General features: G+C 37.3%; 1 protein-coding gene and 1 long non-coding RNA gene across 7 annotated transcripts in view; one reads left to right on the top strand and one right to left on the bottom strand.

Moving 5' to 3' along the window:
• The window catches only part of mtd (mustard), a 2,476,738-nt gene that overhangs the window by 1,206,315 nt on the left and 1,246,550 nt on the right, over positions 1-23,873 (top strand). The window lies entirely within an intron of this gene.
• Positions 1,487-11,246, bottom strand: LOC137236850 (uncharacterized). The gene is made up of 3 exons (XR_010948668.1): positions 11,000-11,246; positions 1,649-1,829; positions 1,487-1,578 (listed from the first exon to the last, which is right to left on the bottom strand). It is a non-coding gene; the product is annotated as an uncharacterized lncRNA (long non-coding RNA).

Here is a 23,873-nt window from a genome sequence, read left to right as displayed (position 1 = left end):
ATTCATAGTCGTTCCCTTTCCGAAACCTTGTTTTGAAGTTCTTATTTTTCCTGCGCTGGTAGTGTTGCTCATCAGTTTGCAGTCATATTAGTTTGGTAGGTATAGTAACATCAGACGTAGCGAAATTAGGAAGCATGTCAGGAGTATCACCAGAATCCAAAGAAGCATGGTGATTCATTTCGTCACCTCCGTTTTCTTCCATATCCGGATTCATTCTATACTAGTCATTATAAATAGCTTGTAGATGCCACATAGGTGTAACCATACCCTCAAGATCTTTCCGTTCAAATATTGTGGTGTACAATGAGCAAACTTTTCATAAACATGTACACGTAAACTTGTATTTGTTCTAAATTGTTCACCACATTCTAAACATAGAAAAGATGTTCTTTCATCCACTGATTTCTCATGTTCCTGTATTAAGTGTTTGCGTAAATACCATTGTGATTACAATATGGACAAACAGTCAATTCTAAACTTTTCGTTGTTACATCAATTGTTTCAGCGTGTTGTACACGTAAATGAAAATTCATACTTGAATGTATTTTCGTCATCCAATCGCATAATTTTAAATAATAACTATTAGGCATATGAGAAATCTCATGGTCCAATAATTTTTTGAAGCTTGGTGTAGCTGCTTGAATATCACAAAATTTACATTTTGCACCACGTTCGTTATATTTAAATTGTAAATGTTCTGGTTTCTCTACACGATGCATAAAGTTTAGATGCTTTTTCCAACAATGTGGTGAATTTAATTGAAATACATACATTGGGCATTGTCTCATGAAAAATTTTCCATAAATATACTGAGCCTCTTTATGTAGGCTCTTTTCTTAACATCTAATTCTGGTCGTACCTGATATGACAGTTTTGCTTCAGGTTATAATCCACACACATACAATTTTCATATTCTGTTTCATAATTTTCATCATTTTCAACATTGGACTTTGCATCAACATCATTATCATCATCGTCATTTTTTGATAACTCTGTTTTAAGCTTCATATTTATCAAAGGTTAATCTTCCTTAGTATTAGAATTAGAAACATTGTCATCTTCGGTTAAGTTTTTATCAAGTTTAGCTTTTTTCCTAGGTTTAAATTCTTTACTATCCGTACTAGAATTAATACCATCATCTACATTTTTCGTCGTCTGTTTGAGTTTTTAAATTTGCCAATGGTTCGCCTTTAGCAGTATTAGAATCAGAATGGCCTTGGCCATCTTCACCGTGTTGCAAAGTAGGCAACATATGTTGGTGTTGATGTTTGCGCATATTGCGGATATGTTGGTGGTTCACTAGTCATTAATTGTTTAGAAGTTTCAACTTGTTGCGATTGTTGTTGTTGTTGCTGGCTGATGATGTGGTGTTAACGTTTGTTGTACAATGTATTCGGGTGATTGCACATATTGTTGGTGTTGTTATGGTGCTGGAAAATCTTCCGATATTGAAAGTCCTTGATTAGTGTAATCCCCACGTAGTGAACTACTCCTGTGACCGCGTCCCGCGGTAACTATTACATCTGAAGGCGCTTAAGTTACAGGCATAGCTGACATCGCTTATATAACAGGTTGACTCTATAGTAAAAACCAAAACAAAATATTAGAATCAGTGTTTATGAATAAAATATTTAAAATAAGCTCTTACAACAACGTGATCGGTGGCTACATCCCCGTGAAAGTAGTGTGGTGTTCCTCCTTGTATAAACGTAGGTACTGGATGTGCTCAACCGTGCAGTTTTCTTCTAATTTGAGCAAATGTATGTTCTTACAGCCACAGCTGGAATATTTGGGATATTTCTATCCTCACATCGTCAAAATCAAATTACCTAGAATGAAAAAGAAACTCATATCAGTAAGAATAGATTAAAAGTTTTTAATATAAGCCGAAAAGTGTTCCATACATAGGGCTTCACACATAGCTCTTTTCTGATAGGCAAAACGTACAAGAGAAATTTCAGATAACTAGAATCAGGACCTGGTAAAGTAACTTCAAATGAACCTCCACCATGCCTATGCATCTTCCGTTGGCAGGGGTACCCAAAGATACTTTGATGTTGCATTCATAGAGAACATAAAATTATAACAAGGGACAATTGATTTATGTTACGAAGTAAATTAATTAGACGTGCTATAATAACAAATAAATACAGATGACTGTTTAATCTATTATGCGAAGTTCTTGAATGGATGTTCAAATTGAAAAGGGCAAATTAATGCTAAAATTGCTTTCCCCGACTAACCCGGGAACGAATTGATATGGCTACGCCTATCCTTCTTTAGCAGCAGTGCCGTGCACCAGTTCTGTTTTGGACAGGAAAATAAACGTTTGGTTGTCTCCAAGTTGATCATATGATACAGAATATACTCGTTTCCTACATCTTATTTTCCCCTGAAAGGTGCATTTGTTGTTGTAGATTTAGTCGCCACTACTTCGTATGCGCATTTCTCTGCGCTCCCTTTCGGCATGCATCAATTTCGTCATTACTATAAAGGCCATCTTGCTCACAGCAATCCAACAATCTATTTGTCTGCAAATTCGTGGAACTAAATTCCTAATGGAAGGTTCCTCTCCAAAAACTCTGTTTACAGACAGTCTTTCGCCGTGAAAACGAGGGCAGTGAAACATTACATGTTCTGCGCTTTCCAATTCGGATGGACCACTTGGACAGAAAGGATGCTCTTCTACCCCACTGAAGCCACCGTGCCCCCTCAATATCTGTGTGAGATGGTAATTTAGTTCGCCTTGTTTTTGCTTGTACCATTACGCTATATTCCGGACTAGCATGAAGGTCTAGCGCTCTTTTCTCGAATCTTCCCACCGTTCTTGTCACCTAACTATTGTTCGTGACCTTGCGCTTTTCTTAGCATCTTCAGATAGTCGGCTGAATCCAATGCCATACAGATCGGCCATTTCACCTGAGAGTAGATCTACTGGGATTTTCCTGGATAAAACTGGATCGCGTCGTGGGAACAGCACATGCTATTCGTATAGCAGTAATGCGGTAGGCTGCTAGTATAACTTTTTGGTGGACCATTTTAGATATGTGCCATACTGGTGCTGCATATAATATTATAGAGCTGGTTACGTTGGATAATAGCTGACGGGTAGCTTCGCTTGGGCCGCCGATGTTGGGCATTATTCGCGTTAGGGTTCCACTAACTCTAGAAACTTTCTCACCCACCGCCCTGAAGTGCTCCCTAAAAGTTAGTTTTGAGTCAGTGATTACTCCCTAGATATTTCAAGGAGGGCTTTGAATTTATTTGATAATCTCCTATGGTTAGGACCAACTCATCCACAGTCCGCTTTGAGCTCATCAGAACCACTTCTGTCTTATTGCTAGCCATCTCCAGCCCCGTGTTCGTCAACCATTCCTTTATTCTTCCCACGGCGTCATTACATACTGCTTGGAGCAGATCAAGTTTCTTGGCCACTGCTACTACGACAATATCATCTGCATAGCCGACAATTTCCGTGCCTCCGGGAAGGTCGATTTGTAGCACCCCGCCATACATCGCATTCCAAAGAGTTGGACCTAGAACAGATCCCTGAGGGACACCGCCCGTGGTGTTGTGCTTTCTTAGTCCCTCATCTGTATCAAAAGGGAGTACTTTGTCGCTTAGATAGCTACAAATTATTCGGAGCAGGTACGGAACTTGTCTTGGGACACCCAGAGTGCACTCACGCTTCTCATGCTCCAGCGGATTAGCGGCTTCCTAGAACTTAAGTCACTTGCTGCTTCTAGATCTGACAGCTGTCAGCTGGAGTCTTAGCCCGGCAAGCGCAGGGCACGAGCACAGAACATAATCGATCGTTTCCTCCTCCAACCCACACTTCCTACATCTGCTATCACTGACCAAGCCTAATTTAAAGGCATGTGACGCCAGAAAGCAGTGTCCAGTAAGAATACCCGTCATGACTCTAGTCTACAGTTTAATGATAATGAAAATATAAGAATCAGTGTTTATGAATAACATATTTTAATTAATCTCTTACAACAACCTGATCGGTGGCTACATCGCCATGTAGGTAGTGTGGTGTTCCACCTTGTATAAACGTAGGTACTGTATGTGCTCAACCGTGCAAATTGACATTAGCAGTAATATTATTTACATAAACATAGCATGGTATTTGTGCAGGCCTCAATATAGCATACATTGGTTCAGTTCGGTGTGCACCAGCCACTGGTACAAATACTTTTGAATGTATAGCTTTCATATAGGATGGATGTCCAGCAGTGCTCCGGTTGTGCCAATATGTAATGGACTGCTCCGTCTCTTGGTACGGCTGTATAGGTATAGGCGGGTGCAATGTATTAGTCTGCTCAAGATCGTATGGTACATATATGGCTCGAAGACGCCAGAGGGGATTGGAGCCAGAGTTTTTGGACCCAGAACCAAAATATCAGTAACTCTAAAAGCACATCCGAGCATTTTCGAGCAGAAGTATTCGCCATAAGTTAGTGCGTTAAGCTGAACCTTCACCGCTGATACCCCAATGAAACAATTTCCATACTCAGTCAGGCAGTCAGGTTCCACTAAAGGCATTTGCGGCGTTCGAAATAAAGTCAGCACTGGTCCTTCAGTGCGTAGAAAAGCTGAATCAATTAGGAGCACACAACGTAGTACTGTTGGCCTGGGTCCTAGGCCACAGGGGAGTGGAGGGCAATGAGCAGGCGGACTCAATGTTTAATTTGTTGCGTCTCTCCCAAAAATTGTCAACCTCCCAGCAGATCCTTGCAGCGGGTCTGCGCCATACTCTCCTCTTCCGGGAAGGTATCGAACCCAATCCGGGTCCTTCTCCTGACCCCAGTACTGAGAAATGGGTTTGCTGCGTTTGTCGGAAAAGAATCTTTTTAGGACGGTTATATATATTAGGGCCTGAAATATTTCAATGAACTTCCTAATCACATAAAAAGTGGTAATAACTTCAATACTTTTAAAAAAAATTTATTGGAGCATTGTAAAACCCTTCCAATAAGATAAAGTTTTTTTTCTTTTATTTTTTTACATGATATACCGATACTGGAGCGCGAAAACGGAATGGTAATATTGGTAGCAGCAAAATACAATGCATCCGGCCCTAAGGAAAAGAAAATCGGTGGCCACCTGTAACTCCAGACAGTTCCAACAACTAATTTCGCTGGAATTCGGTATTTCCAGCTGGTATTTACTGTTGCTGATCGGAATCACTCGCATTCCGACAGCATTAATATAACAATAAAATTATATAATTATTATACAAATAATCTGTTTGGCAACTCTGGCTAAGCAAGTCGAAAGTTTCTTTGCTCGTCCTTTTGAAAATTTAATTAATTGGTTTAAAGTGTCAAACAATTGTGAGAATTGCTAAATACATGGTTATATCCTTTCTATTGATTGAAAGTTAATGGACGTTTTTTTTGCTCTCTGGCGTATTTCTTGTAAAAGTGGATAGTTGTGAATCTAAAATTAAATTGCAGTGCAACAACAATAACTAATGCACTTATAAATTTAATTGCATGCAACAACAATTAGTGCATAGAACAAGTAAATACACTTTGCGCCATTACTAACTAACCTGACACTTGCCAAGCCGTCAACTGCGCCACCTGTGTGTGAAGACATCTGACCATCAGTTTATATAAAGGTGACCAGACGTTCATTATTGAATCTACTTGCTCGCTTTGTTTTCGTTTTTGTTTTGGTATTTTGTTCTCGAGTTTTTGATCTCAACTTAATTATGGATGACTTTTGCGGAAAATGTGATAAGGGTTTTGGTCGTACTGACAATACATGTGTGCCGTGTAATGGCTTTTGTAAAAAGCGCTTCCATCGCGCGTGCTGTGAGGGCGCCATCACTGAATATGACGTTAGACTAATAAAATCAAATTATCATATACGCTACATGTGTGCGGAGTGTGTAAATGCGCCTATTAAAGTTTCGAAGGCATTTGACTCCGTCCTAGCCTCTCAAAAACTGGGGCTAGAAGCCATAATGACTGCTTTTGAAGTAAAATTCAGGGATTTGTCTACCCAAATAGATGGCATAAAAAACTTAATTTGTTGTAACCAAGCTGTTAACATGGAGGATGAAAAAAGCAGCAACAAAGACAAAGCGAAGGAAAAAGCAAGTTCAAATAAGCGCAGTGCTAAAAATAAGAATAAAAACAATAAGAACAATCGTGATAGCATTGGTGTGTTGGCTGCCGAAATCGGTGCGCTCAAAGCTGCAGTGAGTTCGTGTACTTTGCCCCCAAAACACAACAACGATGCTATGGTTACATATGCAATGGATCTATGCACTTTCTCGCCGGTGCCTTCTGGCTCGCATTCGCAGTGTACGGGTCCCCCTCTAAACACTCCTCTAGAAGGTTCACAGCTACATATAGCTGATAATGCATCGGCTATGCTCACACCTACACCCCTCTCTGTGCCTATCCCACCTTCGTTTTCGTCAATTGTTTTGTCACCGTCCGCTGTCTGCAGTGACGCCAGGCTGTCTACTGTTGAAAATTCTGGCGCCGCTAATTCAAACAATTTCACCGCCGCCGATAAAGTACATACTGTCGTCCCACAGACTAATAATGATGCCGTCGACACCTCAAGTACCTCTTATGCTGTAAATACCAATGTTAAGCCTTCGACTGCTAATAACATTTCTGTTAACCTTAATGCTAAAGACGTTACCAATAAAACTGCAAAAACTGCACATGCCCACGCTGCTGCTGAACACATAGCCGCTGATAAGGTAAACACGAATGCTAAACCTACACCCTTGGCTCAAGTTCAAATTACTGCTGTTAATGATATAACAACCATTAATAATGACAATGCTGCTTCCAGCTCCACCTACACTGGTGGTGATTCTACCTCCGCCGCTGTGCGTTTGCCAAATGTTGACAATGCGCAACCGAGGCAGGTGACTGCCGTGCCGCCTCGCAGGACAATTTTTGTATCTCGTCTTCATTCTTCGCTTATGGAAAATGATATTATTAAGTATATAGAAGATAAGCTAGACCTTTCACAACCTATTAAAATAGGCGTTTATAAATTTAATTTTAGATATGATAGGGATATTTCATCATTTAAAATATCAGTGCCAGACGCTTATTTTGATAGAGTTCTTAAACATACATTCTGGCCGGAACATTCAGTTGTGCATTTGTTTACAAAAAAACCTAACGCCGCAGGAGCTTCAAAAAACTCAAAAATCCCTGCGGAAACAGTGAAAAAATAACCATCACGTACCAAAATGTTCGTGGCCTAAGATCGAAATTAAGTACCTTTTATCTGAATAGTTTTATTTTTACTTCTCAAGTTATAGCTTTTACTGAAACCTGGTTAAAAGCTGACAATTTTAACTCTGAACTCTTTTCACGTAAATATGTAGTTTATCGGCGTGATCGTGAATCTAGAGCAGGTGGTGTCCTTATTGCTGTTGACTCGACGCTTCCATCTGAGTTGCTGCTATTGGACACCACAAATGACATTGAATTTATAGCAGTAAAGCTTGCCTTGCACAATTTTAGTTTGTTTATCTGCTGCTCGTATATACCGCCACGATCGGATATACACGTTTATACATGTCATAGCACTGTTATTTGCAGTTTGTACTCGCAATTGCGAGACAAAGACCGCCTAGTAGTTCTTGGTGATTTCAATTTATCATCAGTAAATTGGATCAATACCATCGACTCAAATTTCATGACTCCCACTACTCAGCACGAGTTTTTAAACAGCCTGCTAGATACATCTCTTCTCCAAATTAATAATGTTTTAAATTCCAAAAGGAAAATCTTAGACTTAGTTTTTACAGATGACTCTGCGGGTATTACTCTAACCCGAACTCCCCCATTATCCCTTCCTGAAGACCCTCTTCATCCTACGCTTGAGATAGTACTGGATGTTGTTCAACCTGTGATGCTCGATGTTTCTAAGCCCAATTCCCGACCCCGGTCGAGATGTTTTTCAAAGACGAATTTTAGTGAGCTCAATAATTTGATCTCTGCCCATGACTGGTCGAGTCTTTATGCGTGTACAGACGTTGAAACAGCGACTTCCTTGTTTTATAGTTCTCTTGATGCTTTGTTTGAAAGCTGTGTCCCCCTTCGTTATTCCAGTACCACCACGGGTAAACCACCTTGGTTCTCAAAGCAACTATTAAGACTTGATAATATTAAATCTAGACTCTATAAGCGTTTCAAAAGATCTGGTAAAGCTATTGATTTATCTAAATATTTAGTGGCGCGCTTCAATTTTCATCGTCTTAACCAGCAGTGTTATAAAGGTTACTTATCATGTTGCAAATTCCAATTTACTAATAATCCGAAACGTTTCTATAGATTTGTTAATTCCAAAAGGAAAATTTCTGGTTTCCCATCTACTTTTATTTATGGGTGCAAAAACGCAAATTCTGATCACGAAATCGCTGATTTATTTGCTGAATTCTTTAAATCAACCTATTCATCCCAATGTGTCCAGTCTAATCTTTACCCATATTGCTTGGAAAGTTCTAATAATATTTTAAACCCATTTATTGATAAAGATACTGTTCTTAATAAACTTCTTGCATTGAAACCGATATCTTCGCCGGGTCCGGATGGTGTTCCTAGTTGTGTACTTAAGTACTGTGCTGTCAGCTTATCAGAGCCTATCTTTAAATTATTTAAACTGTCTCTGGAATCCGCATCATTCCCATCTATTTGGAAACAATCGTTTATTATACCTTTGCATAAAAAAGGTAGTAGGTCTAATATTGAGAACTACAGAGGCATAGCTAAGCTCTCAGCTATCCCTAAAACTTTTGAGCAGATAATTACATACCAGCTTCAATACTTGTGTAGCTCTTTAATATCACCTTGTCAACATGGTTTTGTTCATCGGAGATCAACTACTACCAACTTGCTTGAATTTACGTCTTTTGTTACAATAATTAGTCGACCGCTTTGTGTTTGCGTCGACTTTAAATAAATAAATAAATAAAAAAAAATAAATAAATAAATATAATGTGTAACAAAAATAACGAAAATAAGGCCAAATAAAAGTTGCAGCAGGGGGGATTGGAAACACGTCCTTTTCAACCTACCATTATATGTTGAGCTGTGCTAATCGGAATCTTCATGCATTCCGACAGCGTCTTTAATAAACAAAGTTGAGGGGTTATTTTCAATTTCCAACATCCAAAGACATGTTTAGCTGCATTGATCGGAGACTAATACATTCCGACAGCTTAAAATACACATATAATTGAAAAATATAAGTTCTAAATTTTGTTGCCTTAAGCTGGGAGCACTGGAGGATTGGAAACGTCGTAATGAGTGGCTCCCAGACTCGTCCCTTTGTCACGCTATTAAATATGCTGATCGGAATCACATGGCATTCCAACAGCATATTCAATAGAAATAAGTGATTATAACAATGAATTGTACTTAGTAGTTTAAGTTTTAGGCCTAAACAGCCGTAATAATAAATAAATTAAATTAAAAAAATAAATACTCTTGTCAGTGTTTCACGTGCAAGGGATGGTTGCATCGGACAGGTTGCTCTGGGCTAGATTCCAAAATCCAGCGTCTTCGTAACTTTTATAAATCTTTTGTGGCTCTTGTTGTTCACGGCCTCATTACATCATGAGGAAATACGGCACCTGAGAACACAGCCGTATGAAGCTAAAAAACACAAGCATGTCTTCAGTGAACTCCACAAACAGGCGTCGGACCTCTATGCCGGTGATTCCTGTACTCAAAGAACAAAACTAGCAGAGGAGGAACGCACTCTCCCTAGGGAAACGAGAGTAGTCACTCTAGTTCAACTTCGAGCTGGATAACGTAACAGGTTAAACTCTTACCTATCCAGAATCAACCCCGACATACAAAACATTGTCCTGCTTGTAATGTGTCCCCACATGTCACCAACCATCTCATTAACTGTATTGTGGAACCAACGCCTCTAACACTCCTCTCATTATGGTCCACCCCTGTTGAAACAGAAAGTTTCTTTGGACTCCCGTTAGAGGACATTGATGACAATTTGTGATCGGTCGCACCTATTGGATGGGGCGAAGCACTGCTTCTACAACAACAGCAGGCGGACAACACGGAAAGAGAGACACCAACTGCATGACCCATCGATCTCGAGCCGTTCCTGCCAGTTGGCAATATGCCAGGCCTGAGTCAATCTAAGCTACTGTTAGGGGATTACAGCACAACTCGAATTAGGGCATTAATAGGCCTCTCAAAAAGATAACCTAAGAACCCTAACGGCTATTCTTAAAAGACACTGTCACATGCAAAAGCTGGGTATAATATCGAACAACACATACCGATTTTGTGATGGATCAGCAGACGGTGGACCATATCCTTCTATATTGCGGCGCAATTTCAAGACGTAGGGCTAAGTTGATGGGCTCACCATGGCCAGAGCATTCCCACATTTAATCACTCAAGCAAAGAACACTGCTGGGGTTCATCAAGGAAGTCGGCTAGGATGAGGTGCTGTGAAGGAGATGTGCAAGTCACTGTGCAATCCTCAATAAATTATCTATCTATCTACGTTCCGGTAACAAGCACCATTGTGGTCCTAGCCCCACCATCAACCTTCTAGGGAATGAATATTAATAATGCCGGCAATGCGAAAGTCTGCTAAAATGTACCATTCTCCATGGAATGCTCGATATATAACTTTCCACGTTTTGAAACAGTGATGAAAAGAGCAAAATTTACAAAAATTTTAACTGGCTGTGGGTAGTAAGGTGTTGATGTCCTCTCTTAACGCAATGTAATGACAGCCGCGATGCAGGGAAAATGACAAAAATCTTGCAAATCTACTGATAATAATTAATTAATGCCTCCCCTTCTATGCAGCTCTATGCATACATACATATGTATTTTTCTCTCCAAACGCTAATTAAAAAAATTAATTGGTTTTCTCATGAACTTCGAACTCTGTCGTATGTGCATTCTTCAGTTGATTATCAACAAAAGCATGACAAATTATTTAATATGATAGCCAATTTACTTACCCTTTCTGGTGCGATGATTCCTGGACAATCGGGCCTGACTAGACGCGATTTTTTTGCCTTAAGAGAGCGTGCTTAACGCGAACCATATCATGTTATGGCACACCTTTGGTGATGCAAAAAATCAAAGCCATTTCTGCTTCTAATGCTTCTGGGATAGCAGCAGCAGCTCCCGGTGGCGCCACATAAATAACAGTTACATGCCGATCAGTTGGCTTTTTTGCTCCGGCTACCTATTCAATTTTAATTCACATTACATTATCTACTAATGCAATTTTTAATCACTACAAATCAATATAAATTACCGAAGCAAATACTTGCAAACCAAGATGCGTAGTTCCACCCTTTTTTAGGGAAATACATCCAACCAGTTTAGTACCGTATTCCAAAGCATGTTGCTTGTAAAGTACCTTGTATTCTTGGCAAATGACAGGTGAATCTGCATTTAGTTGTAGATTTCCTCTGATTTTGGCATATTCTGAGCTGAATCGCAACCCGGCGGAGATGCTATCTATTAGAATAATATAACATTTTTTTTATTATTTAAAAATACACATACGTATGAATGAAAATCAGAAGGTAAATAATGTTGTTGTTGTTGTAGCGATAAGGACACTCCCCGTTATCGACTTTGTTGGTGCGATTTAGTTGACATGTAACCTTGTAGGCCATCCCGTCGATTCTATACAACTTAATATGGTATCGAATTAAAAGACGGTGCACCACCTAATTTTTATCAAAAATTATCAAATGTGGAATCAAAAGGCGCGCCTCGATCTCCGTTTTTATTATTATTTGATATTTTTAAATTAGGTGGTGTACCGTCTTGTAAAACGTTACCCTTAATGTTATTTTGGTTAATTGTGCAGTTTAGGGGCCCCACCCTAAAATTGGGCCTTTTATTTTGAGTGAGGTATCACGCGTATTCACGTCTAGATCAAGAATCCGAAAGCGGAAGTTAACTTTTTTTAACCGTTTAAAAGATATTAACGAAAAACCGAAAAAAGGCCCGCGGGTACATCCGAAACCGGGGGTGGGATCCATAGTATTTTTGGGCAGAACACGTTTCTGCGTTGGCGGCCTTTGGCCGCGCTTATAAAAAATAACCCTAGGCTACGCCTTGCCAAGTCCGGGTGTGTGGTATAAACGTGGCTACCGCCACGGTGATGCACGATTTTTTTTGTGGGTACGACACAACAACAACCACATGAAAATCGCCAACTTCAACTGCAAATATCTCCGAACAGACATAAAATTTTGCTTTTCCGCCTTCGGATTATTGTTCTCGAGATTAATACGCGTCTTTTGATACCTCACTCGAAAATCTTCGCCCAACTTTAGGGTGGGGCCCATAAACTGCACTACTACCTTATTTTGGGCGAAGGCCGCCAACGCAAAAAGGTGTTCTCTGCAACAAAATTTTTAATTTCCGTCACATGTCACAACTAAAAGCACAAGATATTTTTCGTTGTAAACAAATATATTTTTTTTTGCGTTTCAATGTTTTCCGGAATAATTAATGAACTGTCATTTCGATGACAGCATGAAACGTCGATGTGTTAGTGGAGAGCGAAAAAAGCTTTGAATGTGTGAGTGAACTGGTTACCTCCGTCTTGTAGGGAAGTAAGCTGATAAAAACTTATAAAAAAGGCAAAGTTTTATAGAAATATTTTGTGGTATATAAGTGAAAAAATATGAAATAATATATTTCGATTGCGTTGCTTTGCTTTGTTGCTCTGGCACCGCCTTAAGACAACAATGAACGGCTAGCCCCTTTTTTCACTTTGATGCGACCAAAACGTTTATGTACATACATATGTATATCCACATACAATAAAAAACGCAAAAAATGTATAAGAAATTACGAAATTAGATCACTTGGTGAAGTATATGCGTTGTCGTTCGCAAAAGGCTATTAATTAAACATGTTGCGTTAACCTATACGTATACCTACAATGTATCTCAGCTGTCAAAAATGGAATGTCGCAACGCTCCACAAAAACATGGTCTTTATGCATCCATTTACATCAATGCGAAGACTAAGAAGCTGACTTTTATATCAATCGGAAGTCGCTACCAAAACCCGTTTCGTGTGCAGCCCTTCAATGAAATGTGTTGTCACTGATAAATTTTCCACGGGTGAAAAGGAGTTATTTTTTCTTCGGATTTGTAATCCTGGCAAAAATTCGAGTTTTTTGATATCCCATTTGACAATCTTGAGTAAATTTTCGGTGAAAATCATAAATTAAACCTTTACCATGGAAAATACCCCAAAATAATTCTGAAATGCCCAAATTTGATTTTGACCATAATGGCATCTATGGGCAATGTTATAAAAAATGCACATTTTCACGCGCTCTCAGAGATGATGTCTGCATTAGAGGTAAACTTGGAGTATAAAGAATATGAATTACAGGGAACTTTTTTAGAAGAATAAATAACTTGCCGTGTCTTCAAGTTATTTTGAATAAAATTAAATACAATGTTTTCATAGACACAGGTGCAACAAAAAATTATATAAATATAGAAACTAAAGAAGGAAAAAGATTTTTCGTCAAACCGTTTGAAAGTAGAACTCTGAATGGTTCGAATCAAATAAAAAGTGCAAAAAAGATTTTATTGGTAGGATATGAATTATTATTCTATGAAATAAAAGGATTAAAGGAGTTTGATATGATTTTAGGAGAGGAGTCCTTAAGAACAATGAAAGTTAGAATAGATTTCTCTGAATATAAATTAGCGTATGTTGATACATCAAAGAAATCAATGAATTAAATTAATTATACAATTGACAATTTAAAATATAAACAAGAAATTCAAGAAATAATGAAAATTAACGAAGAAACTAATCCAGTACTTCCATTTACTACAATAATTGAAGCTACAATTAGGACAAGAACAGAAGATCCTATTTGGACTAAACAATATCCTTATCCATATGCAGATAATGCGTGCTCTGCCTACCACATCGTATGCCCTGGGTTCACACCCCGGGCAAAGCAACATCAAAATTTTAGAAATAAGGTTTTTCAATTAAAAGACAATTTTTCTAAGCGGGGTCGCCCCTCGGCAGTGTTTGGCAAGCGCTCCGGGTGTATTTCTGCCATGAAAAGCTCTCCGTGAAAACTCATCTGCCCTGCAGATGCCGTTCGGAGTCGGCATAAAACATGTAGGTCCCGTCCGGCCAATTTGTAGGGAAAATCAAAGAAGCACGACGCAAATTGGAAGAGAAGCTCGGCCTTATATCTCTTCGGAGGTTATCGCGCCTTACATTTATTTATTTTTATATGCAGATAATTATTTTATAAATAAATAAATTGATAACATGTTAAAATAAAATAATTCACCCATATGGGCGGTACCCAAAAAAGTACAAGATGAATTAGGAAGACCAAAAAGAAGAATGGTAATAGATTTTCACAAATTAAATAATGAAATGATAACTGATAGATATACAATTCCTGATGTAAACATGACAATTCAAAATTTAGGAAAGCCTAAGTATTCACTACGTTAGATTTAGAATCGGGTTTCCACCAGATTAAAATAAAGGAAGGTGATAGAGAAAACACAGCATTCAGTATAAATGGAGCAAAATATGAGTTTTTAAGAATGCCATTTGGATTAAAAAATGCACCTTCAATATTCCAACTATGCATTGACGATATCCTTCGTCCCTATATAGGAAAATTCGCATATGTTTATATTGATGATGTACTCATATTTTCCCCCATACCCGAGGAACATATAGAGCATATCCGCATTATAATAACCGCACTCAGAAATTATAATATGAAAATATCAAATGAAAAGTCTCATTTCTTTAAGGAAAGTATAGAATATTTAGGACATATAATAAAAGATGAAAGAGTAACAGTCGACCCTTCAAAAATTGAAACTATAAAAAATTACCCTAATCCTACAAATTTGAAAGAACTCCGATCTTTTCTAGGACTAGCAGGTTATTATAGGCAATTTATCAGAATTTACACTCAAATCACAAAGCCCTTAACGATATTTCTTAGAGATGAAAACGGAACTGTTAATAAAAATAAAAGTGAAAAAACACCCATCAAATTAGGAGAAAACGCTCTTAAAGCGATTGAAGTAGTAAAAGACTCTACAAGAACATATAGAACTATTCCAACCAGATTTTAGTAAACCATTCGACTTAACTACGGATGCAAGCAATTTTGCAATAGGAGCAACCCTGTCCCAAAGTAAAAAACCAATATATTTTATATCACGAACATTAAGCGAAACAGAGCAAAAATACTCTACCAATGAAAAAGAATTGTTAGCCATAGTATGGGCACTACTAACTAACTCAGAAATTATTTATATGGAATAGCTGATTTAACAATATATACTGATCACCAATCACTAATATTTTCTATATCAGAGAAAACCCCAAATAATAAACTCAAAGGATGGAAAAATTTAAAAGAAGAATATGGGGCTAAGATGATTTACAAACCTGGCACCCAAAATGTAGTAGCTGACTCTCTAAGTCGTCAACAAATTAATCAATTATCCACTGATAATGATTCGATACAGTCACAAGACAGTTCTCCCTATGAACAAATGAAAAGAATAAATAAATCAGTAAACCATTTTAGTAATCAAGTAATAATCGAACCAGGACTAAATAATCTAATACATATATGTACATACTAATCGGCTGATTGGGCCTTATCAGTGCGGCTTCAGACCTGGTAAATTTACCATCGACCAGATTTTCACAATGCGTCAAATCTTGGAAAAAAACTCGTGAAAAGAGAATCGATACACATCACCTCTTCGTCGACTTTAAAGCCGCCTTCGACGGCACCAAAAGGAGCTGCCTATATGCCGGCCTATAAGCGGCCACCATGGTGTGATGGTAGCGTGCTCCGCCTATCACATTGTATGCCCTGGGTTCGCACCCCGGGCAAAGCAACATCAAAATTTTAGAAATAAGGGTTTTCAATTAGAAGAAAACTTTCCTAAGCGGGGTCGCCCCTCGGCAGTGTTTGGCAAGCGCTCCGGGTGTATTTCTGCCATGAAAAGCTCTCAGTGTCGGCATAAAACATGTAGGTCCCTTCCGGCCAATTTGTAGGGAAAATCAAGAGGAGCACGACGCAAATTGGAAGAGAAGATCGGCCTTAGATCTCTTCGGAGGTTATCCCGCCTTACATTTATTTTTTTTTTTATTTATATGCCGCTATGTCTGAATTTGGTTTCCCCGCAAAACTTATACGGCTGTGAAAATGACGTCGAGCAACACCATCAGCTCAGTCAGAATTGGGAAGGACCTCTCCGAGCCGTTCGAAACTAAACGAGGTTTCAGACAGAGTGACCCCCTATCGTGCGATTTCTTTAATTTGATGCTGGAGAAAATTATACTAGCTGCAGATCTTAACCGCACTGGAACAATATACTATAAAAGCGTGCAATTACTGGCATATGCTGATGACATTGATATCATCGGCTTAAATACCCGCGCAGTTAGTTCTGCTTACTCCAAACTGAAAAAAGAAGCGGTAAAGATGGGTTTGATGGTGAATGAGGACAAATCGAAGTACCTGCTGTCATCGAGCAAAGAGTCAGCTCATACCCGCCTTGGCAACCACGCTACTGTTGGCAGCCATAATTTCGAAATAGTATGAGACTTCGTTTATTTGGGAACCAGCATCAACACTAGCAACAACATCAGCACTGAAATCCAGCGAAGAATCAATCTTGCCAATAAATGCTACTTTAGACTAAGTAGGCAATTGAAAAGTAAAGTCCTCTCTCGGCGAACGAAAATCATACTCTACAAGTCACTTATCGTACCCGTCCTGGTATATGGGGCAGAAGCATGGATCATGACATCAGCAGATGAAGCGGCTTTGGGAGTGTTCGAGAGAACAGTTCTTCGAAAGATTTATGGACCTCTACGCGTTGGCGATGGCGAGTACCGAAGAATATTTAATGATGAGCTGTACTGTACGAGCTATACGCAGACATCAGCGTCCAGCGAATTAAAACGCAGCGGCTGCGCTGGCTTGGCCATGTTATGCGAATGAAAGATGATACTCCGGCCAAGAAAGTGTTTCTATCGGAACCCGCCTATGGAAGCAAAGGTAGAGGTCGGCCCCCACTCCGTTGGAAGGACCAGGTGGAAAACGATTTAAACTCAATTGGTGTGACCAATTGGCGCCGGTTGGCGGAGCGAAGGAGCGACTGGCGCGCCTTGTTGGACGGCCATAACCGTTTAGACGGTTAAGCGCCAATTAAGTAAGTAAGTAAGTAAATACGACAGACGCCCAAATAAAATACCTTTTGGAAAAACACCAATACCAAATAAAGTAGGAACTCATATACACATAGATACATTTTACATGAATAGATTAATGTATATATGGGGTATTCCATCCCATTTCGACCAATTTTGAACCCGACCCCTTTAGAATTGGCTGAAAGTTGTTCTTCTTTTTCTAGCTTACGAAAGACGTTTTTCAGAAGTTTTTCAAATTTTTTCATCCAACTCAAAAAAGTTATGAATTTAAAAAAAAACACCGTTTTTATTTTCAAAATGCTATAACTTTCAAAAATTTACCGATTGGGATCTTTTTTTTTTTAATTTGTTTTTAAATGTACTTTTCGGAAAAAATTCAAAAAATTTTTAAAGTTTTTTTTTTGTAAATTTTTCAGTTTTCGAGATTTTTCGAATTTCGCCCCTTTTTTTTCTCATAAAAAACTTCAATCAATTCTGCAATCATCCCCACTAATCCCGTAGTGGGCCGAGAATTTTTTTTTTTTATTTAATTGAAAAAAAAAATTTAAAATTTTTTTTGTATTTTTTCCGAAAAGTACATTTAAAAACATATTTAAAAAAAATGATCCCAAACGGTCAATTTTTGAAAAATTTATAGCATTTTGAAAAAAAACACCGTTTTTTCAAAATATTTAAAACTTATTTTGAGTTGGAAAACGGTGTTTTTTTTTCAAAATGCTATAACTTTTTCAAAAATTGACCGTTTGGGGTCATTTTTTTTTAATATGTTTTTAAATGTACTTTTCGGAAAAAATACAAAAAAAATTTTAGAGTTCTTTTTTTTCCAATTAACTAAAAAAAAAAATTCTCGGCCCACTCCGGGATTAGTGGGGATGATTGCAGAATTGATTGAAGTTTTTTATGAGAAAAAAAGGGCGAAATTCGAAAAATCTCGAAAAACTGAAAAATTACAAAAAAAGTACATTTAAAAACAAATTTTTAAAATAAGAAAAGATCCCAAACGGTCAATTTTTGAAAAAGTTATAGCATTTTGAAAACAAAAACGGTGTTTTTTTTTAAATTCATAACTTTTTTTGAGTTGGATGAAAAAAATTGAAAAACTTCTGAAAAACGTCTTTCGTAAGCTAGAAAAAGAAGAAAAACTTTCAGCCAATTCTAAAGGGGTCGGGTTCAAAATTGGTCGAAATGGGATGGTATACCCCATATGTACAATTGATAAATAATCAAAATATTGTTATCTGAGACAAATACAAACAAAAAAAGAAATATATATATATAACTAAACGAAATACTCTCACAAATTTTCCCAAACGCTAAAACATAAGTCAGCGATAAGGAAGCTTGCTATACTGGTATTCAAACGAAAATGCTATTAGAAAGACTACAAATAACACATATCACTACACCACTATATCATTCGACAACTAACGGTCAAGTAGGGCGCAGAAATCAACACAACACAAATCAAAACAAGAGGATATAATATTTGAAGCTGTAAAACAATATAATAAAACTATACATTCAACCACAGGACATAAACCCGAGGACGTGTTTTTTAATCAACAGGGCTATCCTGATATAGAAGAAAAATTAAAAATTAAACAGGACATAATTCTAAATTCACAACAAGGAAGCTTTAAGGGCATCACTTATCAAGAAAGATACGTCATATACACTAAGACCCACTGTAGGGATAAATCAAAGAATAAATTTCGTAAAAATATTGAATATTGAGAACTATTACGACGATTAAATTAATATACGAATAACTTAAAAACGAAAACCTTTACAATCGTATTATTAATAATAAAAATACATGCACCAATTACATATAACTAATGTAGGAAACAAATACTATGTATTAATTGAATCGTGGATCCAACGTATATATTTACTAAATACGATTATTTATACCACATATCAAATATAACTCGAATACTAGAACCATAATATAATAAACAACGGTTATAATTTAGAACAGAATCTCGAAATTAAGATATTAACGAATAACCCCTTAAAGGCCAAATTATAACTAGAATTAATAAAAGAGCATTAGATTTTTTAGGCAGAGGATTTAAATGGAGCATAGGAATGCCAGACCACGACGATATGATAGAAGTACAAGCTCGATTAATCAACAATTAGAAAACAATAACAAGCAAAGAATAATAAATAATCAATTTGAAAAAACATTAGAGAAACTTAATATAAAAGAACTATCTGAAATTACAGTAATAACATAAGTTTATAATGAACTAACTAGTATAATTACCTCAATTAATTTAGCAAAAAATAATAATTTTTAATCTAATTCACTAAACCTAAACGATGTAAGAAATATTATACAGCACGAAAAAACAGATGTAACTACAATAAATATTTTAGAATATTCCTATATACATGTCATTCAATATGAAAATAACATAATTCCTATGTATAAATACCCAATAGTAGATAAGAAATGTACAGGATATGAAAAAGCTGCTCTATCTTAATATAAAGGAAAAGTACTAATGGACAAAAGAATCGCAAAATGTAACACTAAGTTTATTAGAATAAAAAACTTAAAAAAAATTAATCTCTCAAATAATATTTATTTATTTATTTATCATTATTCAAATTTTAGTAATGGGAAAACATATAGTAGAAGGAAATGAAATAGAAGGTATAAAACTCATTAAATTTTACGAAAATATAACAATAGATAATATAATTTACATAAGTGTAGCCAAAATCTTATCTAGAATTATACATGAACGACATGAAGAAAAACTAACCGTATTGAATTGTTAGAATCAGAATCAATATACAAATTTAATAATATAGAAGAATTATCTACAATATTTATACCTACTGAACAGCATCCTATAAAATATACATTAATAATTACTATAATAATTATCACTTGTATTGTAGTAGTATTCCTTACACTAAAAATAATCAAGATCAGGAACGAAATGGCAATAATAAGAGTAACCGAAGGAATACAAAGAAGTTATGAAGCAGAACTTTTGAGAGTACAAAGATTATGAAGCGAAGGCGATACATTTTTAAGGAGGAGGGGAGTTAATAGTGTACACACACTGTATCCATGATAACGTATCACATTCCATAGAAATTAAGTAGTCAACAGAAATAACAATGAGGCGATAAGTTAATCCTTGATAACGTATCACATTCATTGTTATTGAGTCATCACAAACAAACCACGCCTAAAGCGATAACAATAATATATAAATAGATCTATTCTTTAAGAAATCGACAGTCGCGATACAACCGCTGTGTGGAATATATGTAAGTCAATGTACACTTTTGATACAAATCTAATATATACAATTCTTCTGTCACGGTTTTAGAAGCTGAACTCCTCCGAAACGGCTGAACCGATCCTCATGAAATTTTGTGAGCATATTGGGTAGGTCTGAGAATCGGCCAACGTCTACCTTTTTTTTCGCTATGTGTCTAGGGTCCTGAGATCAAAACGTGGACTCGGGTACCCCTAAAATGTGTTTATACAATATGGATATCAAATGAAAGCTGTTGATGAGTGCTATAGTACAGGATAATTTTCATACCCCTGGGTGACTAGGGTCTCGAGATATAGGCCAAAACGTGGACCCGGATACCTCTAGAATGTGTTTATACAATATGGATGCCAAATGAAAGCTGTTGATGAGTGCTATAGTACAGGATAATTTTCATACAACTGGGAGGCTAGGGTCTCGAGATATAGCCCAAAACGTGGACCCGGTTACCCCTAGAATGTCTTTATACAATATGGATATCAAATGAAAGCTGTTGATGAGTGCTTATTACAGGATAATTTTCATACCCATGGGTGACAAGGGTCTCGAGATATAGGCCAAAACGTGGACCCGGATACCCCTAGAATGTGTTTATACAATATGGATGTCAAATGAAAGCTGTTGATGAGTGCTATAGTACAGGATAATTTTCATACAACTGGGAGGCTAGGGTCTCAAGATATAGCCCAAAACGTGGACCCGGTTACCCCTAGAATTTGTTTATACAATATGGATATCAAATGAAAGCTGTTGATAAGTGCTATAGTACAGGATAATTTTCATACAACTGGGAGGCTAGGGTCTCGAGATATAGCCCAAAACGTGGACCTGGGTACCCCTAGAATGTGTTTATACAATATGGATATCAAATGAAAACTGTTGATGAGTGCTATAGTACAGGATAATTTTCATACAACTGGGAGGCTAGGGTCTCGAGATATAGCCCAAAACGTGGACCCATATACACCTAGAATGTGTTTTTACATTTTGGGTATCAAATTGAAGCTGTTTATGTGTGCTATAATACAGAGTAAGTTTTACACCGCTGAGTGACTAGGGCTTCGAGATATAGGCCAAAACATGGACCCGTATACCCCTCAAATGTGTGTGTATTATGGATATCAAATGAAAGCTGTTGCTGAGAGCTCTAAAGTTCATTGTGATATTAGATTTAGTCGCATCAACCTGGAAAAACTTATAAATATGCATGCGAAGCCGAAATAAAGACAAGAATTAATAATACCCACATACCTATTTACATACGTCCTATTCGATATGCCTAACATTTCGTATATAAATTTGCCTATATTACTATTTACTACGCTTTTTTCCGGGAAGTATACCAGAAACGGACTGGGTCTGGGATTAGGACTAGGACTGGGACTGAGACTGAGACTCGGAGTGGGACTTGGACTGAGACTCGGAATGGGACTGGAACAAAATACATACCACCCTCTGGGACTGGCAATAAGAGAAGAAGAAGAAGAAAAACTTGAGAGAAGAGAAAATAGATAAGGAGACTGAGAAAGAGATAGAATGAGACGAAGATGGAGATGAAGCGAAAAAGATGGAGGGAGGAGTGAATAAAAAGATTAGGAAAAAGTGTAGAGGGGTAGGGCAGAGGTAGACGGAAAAAGCTTATTAAAATGTATGCAGATAGGCCAAATTTAGAGCAGAACAACGTCTGCCGGGTCTCCTAGTAAAATATATTTTTTTATTAAGACATTAAAAGTACATGTTGAACTAGCGTACTCTAAGAATTGCAAAGCTTTATGTGTTCTCTACATTCCAAACTCTTATAGGTCCGACACATAAGCAGTTTTTCATATAGATGAGTTTAACACATTCTTATGCATTATGAGTAGATTGCATGTATTTTTATGGAGACGGGTAGAATGAGCGACACTGGCGCCATCTGATATTGAAAAGTAGCCAACTCCCCAATTTTGTTCCAAGCAAATCATAAGAAGAAGAATTTGACATTTGCTGTGGCTAAGGGTGTTGGCACACTTTGCAAGTGAAATTATTTTTCCACTGGTTGGTAAATTTTCTAATATTTTTCACAATTAAAAACTGCAATATAACAGTCTAGTACTACACAAAATATGCTAGCAAGTATTTTTGTTGTATAGGGAGTATTTTTACAACAGTCGCGAAATTTTGTATGTGAGTGGGCAAGGCATAATAAACTTCAATTTCCAAGTCTGAAGTTCCTTCATATTTACAAACGCAACATCTTGGTTGATTGTGGCGATGTTATTGCAATGCATAAGCTTGTGCTAAACGCATCTATAAGAAAAATATCATTGTACTGCCGCCTTTAACACTAACACGCTGATAGAGTTGGCAAATATCCGTGTACCTGTGATTTTGTCACAGCTACTGAAATATCGCAGTACATTTCAGCGACAGGTTAGTAGGAATAACCGTGACAGATTGCCTGTGACATTGTAGGGTTAATTATTCCCGAACAATAAAAGAATGAATTGATTTCCTATAAAATACTATTTTTAATCAATACATATTAAACCTTCTTCTTTGCACAAATTCTAGAGATCGCCAACTAACTTTTCGATAAATAAAGAAAATCTAGTACAGATAAGATTTAACTTAACGTACCAAATAGATTGAAAAGGAATCGATAATACCTACAGTACACCCCCCTAAACTTTAATTTTTACAATGGCTCACTGCATGTATGAACATTGAAAAATAAAAATTAAAAAGTTTTCAAATAGAAAAATATTATGACAGAATTAATATTAATTTTACACAATTTTACAGATTATTTCTTTGCAGTAGGATTATTACCCTGTGACTGGTTGGTTGATTGTTGCTTTGCATAGCTGTGGTCCTCAAGTAAGACATTGGAATTGTTGGGTTTGGCATAGCAATGGTTGTTGTTGTTGTACCGATAAAGGTGCTCCCCGAAGGCTTTGGGGAGTGTTATCGACGTAATGGTCCTTTGCCGGATACAAATCCGGTACGCTCCGGTACCATAACACCATTAAGATGCTAGCCCGACCATCTCGGGAACGATTTATGTGGCCACATTAAACCTTTAGGCCATTCCCTCCCTCCCTACCCCCAAGTTCCATGAGGAGCTTGGGGTCGCCAGAGCCTCGTCTGTTAGTGAAACAGGATTCGCCGCGGATAGGTGAGGTTGACAATTGGGTTTGGAGAAGCTATATATTGCGCTGGAAACCTGAAGGGTAGCGCTACACAGCCCCTTGAATCTGGTATTTTAGTCGCCTCTTACAACAGGCATACCTACGGCGGGTATATTCTGATCCCTTAACCCGCTGGGGTG

This window comes from Eurosta solidaginis, chromosome 1 (genome assembly GCF_040869045.1).
Source record: "Eurosta solidaginis isolate ZX-2024a chromosome 1, ASM4086904v1, whole genome shotgun sequence".
Classification (NCBI taxonomy): domain Eukaryota; kingdom Metazoa; phylum Arthropoda; class Insecta; order Diptera; family Tephritidae; genus Eurosta; species Eurosta solidaginis.
Note: the sequence above shows the minus strand (reverse complement) of the source record. Positions and strands in the feature narration are given on the sequence as shown.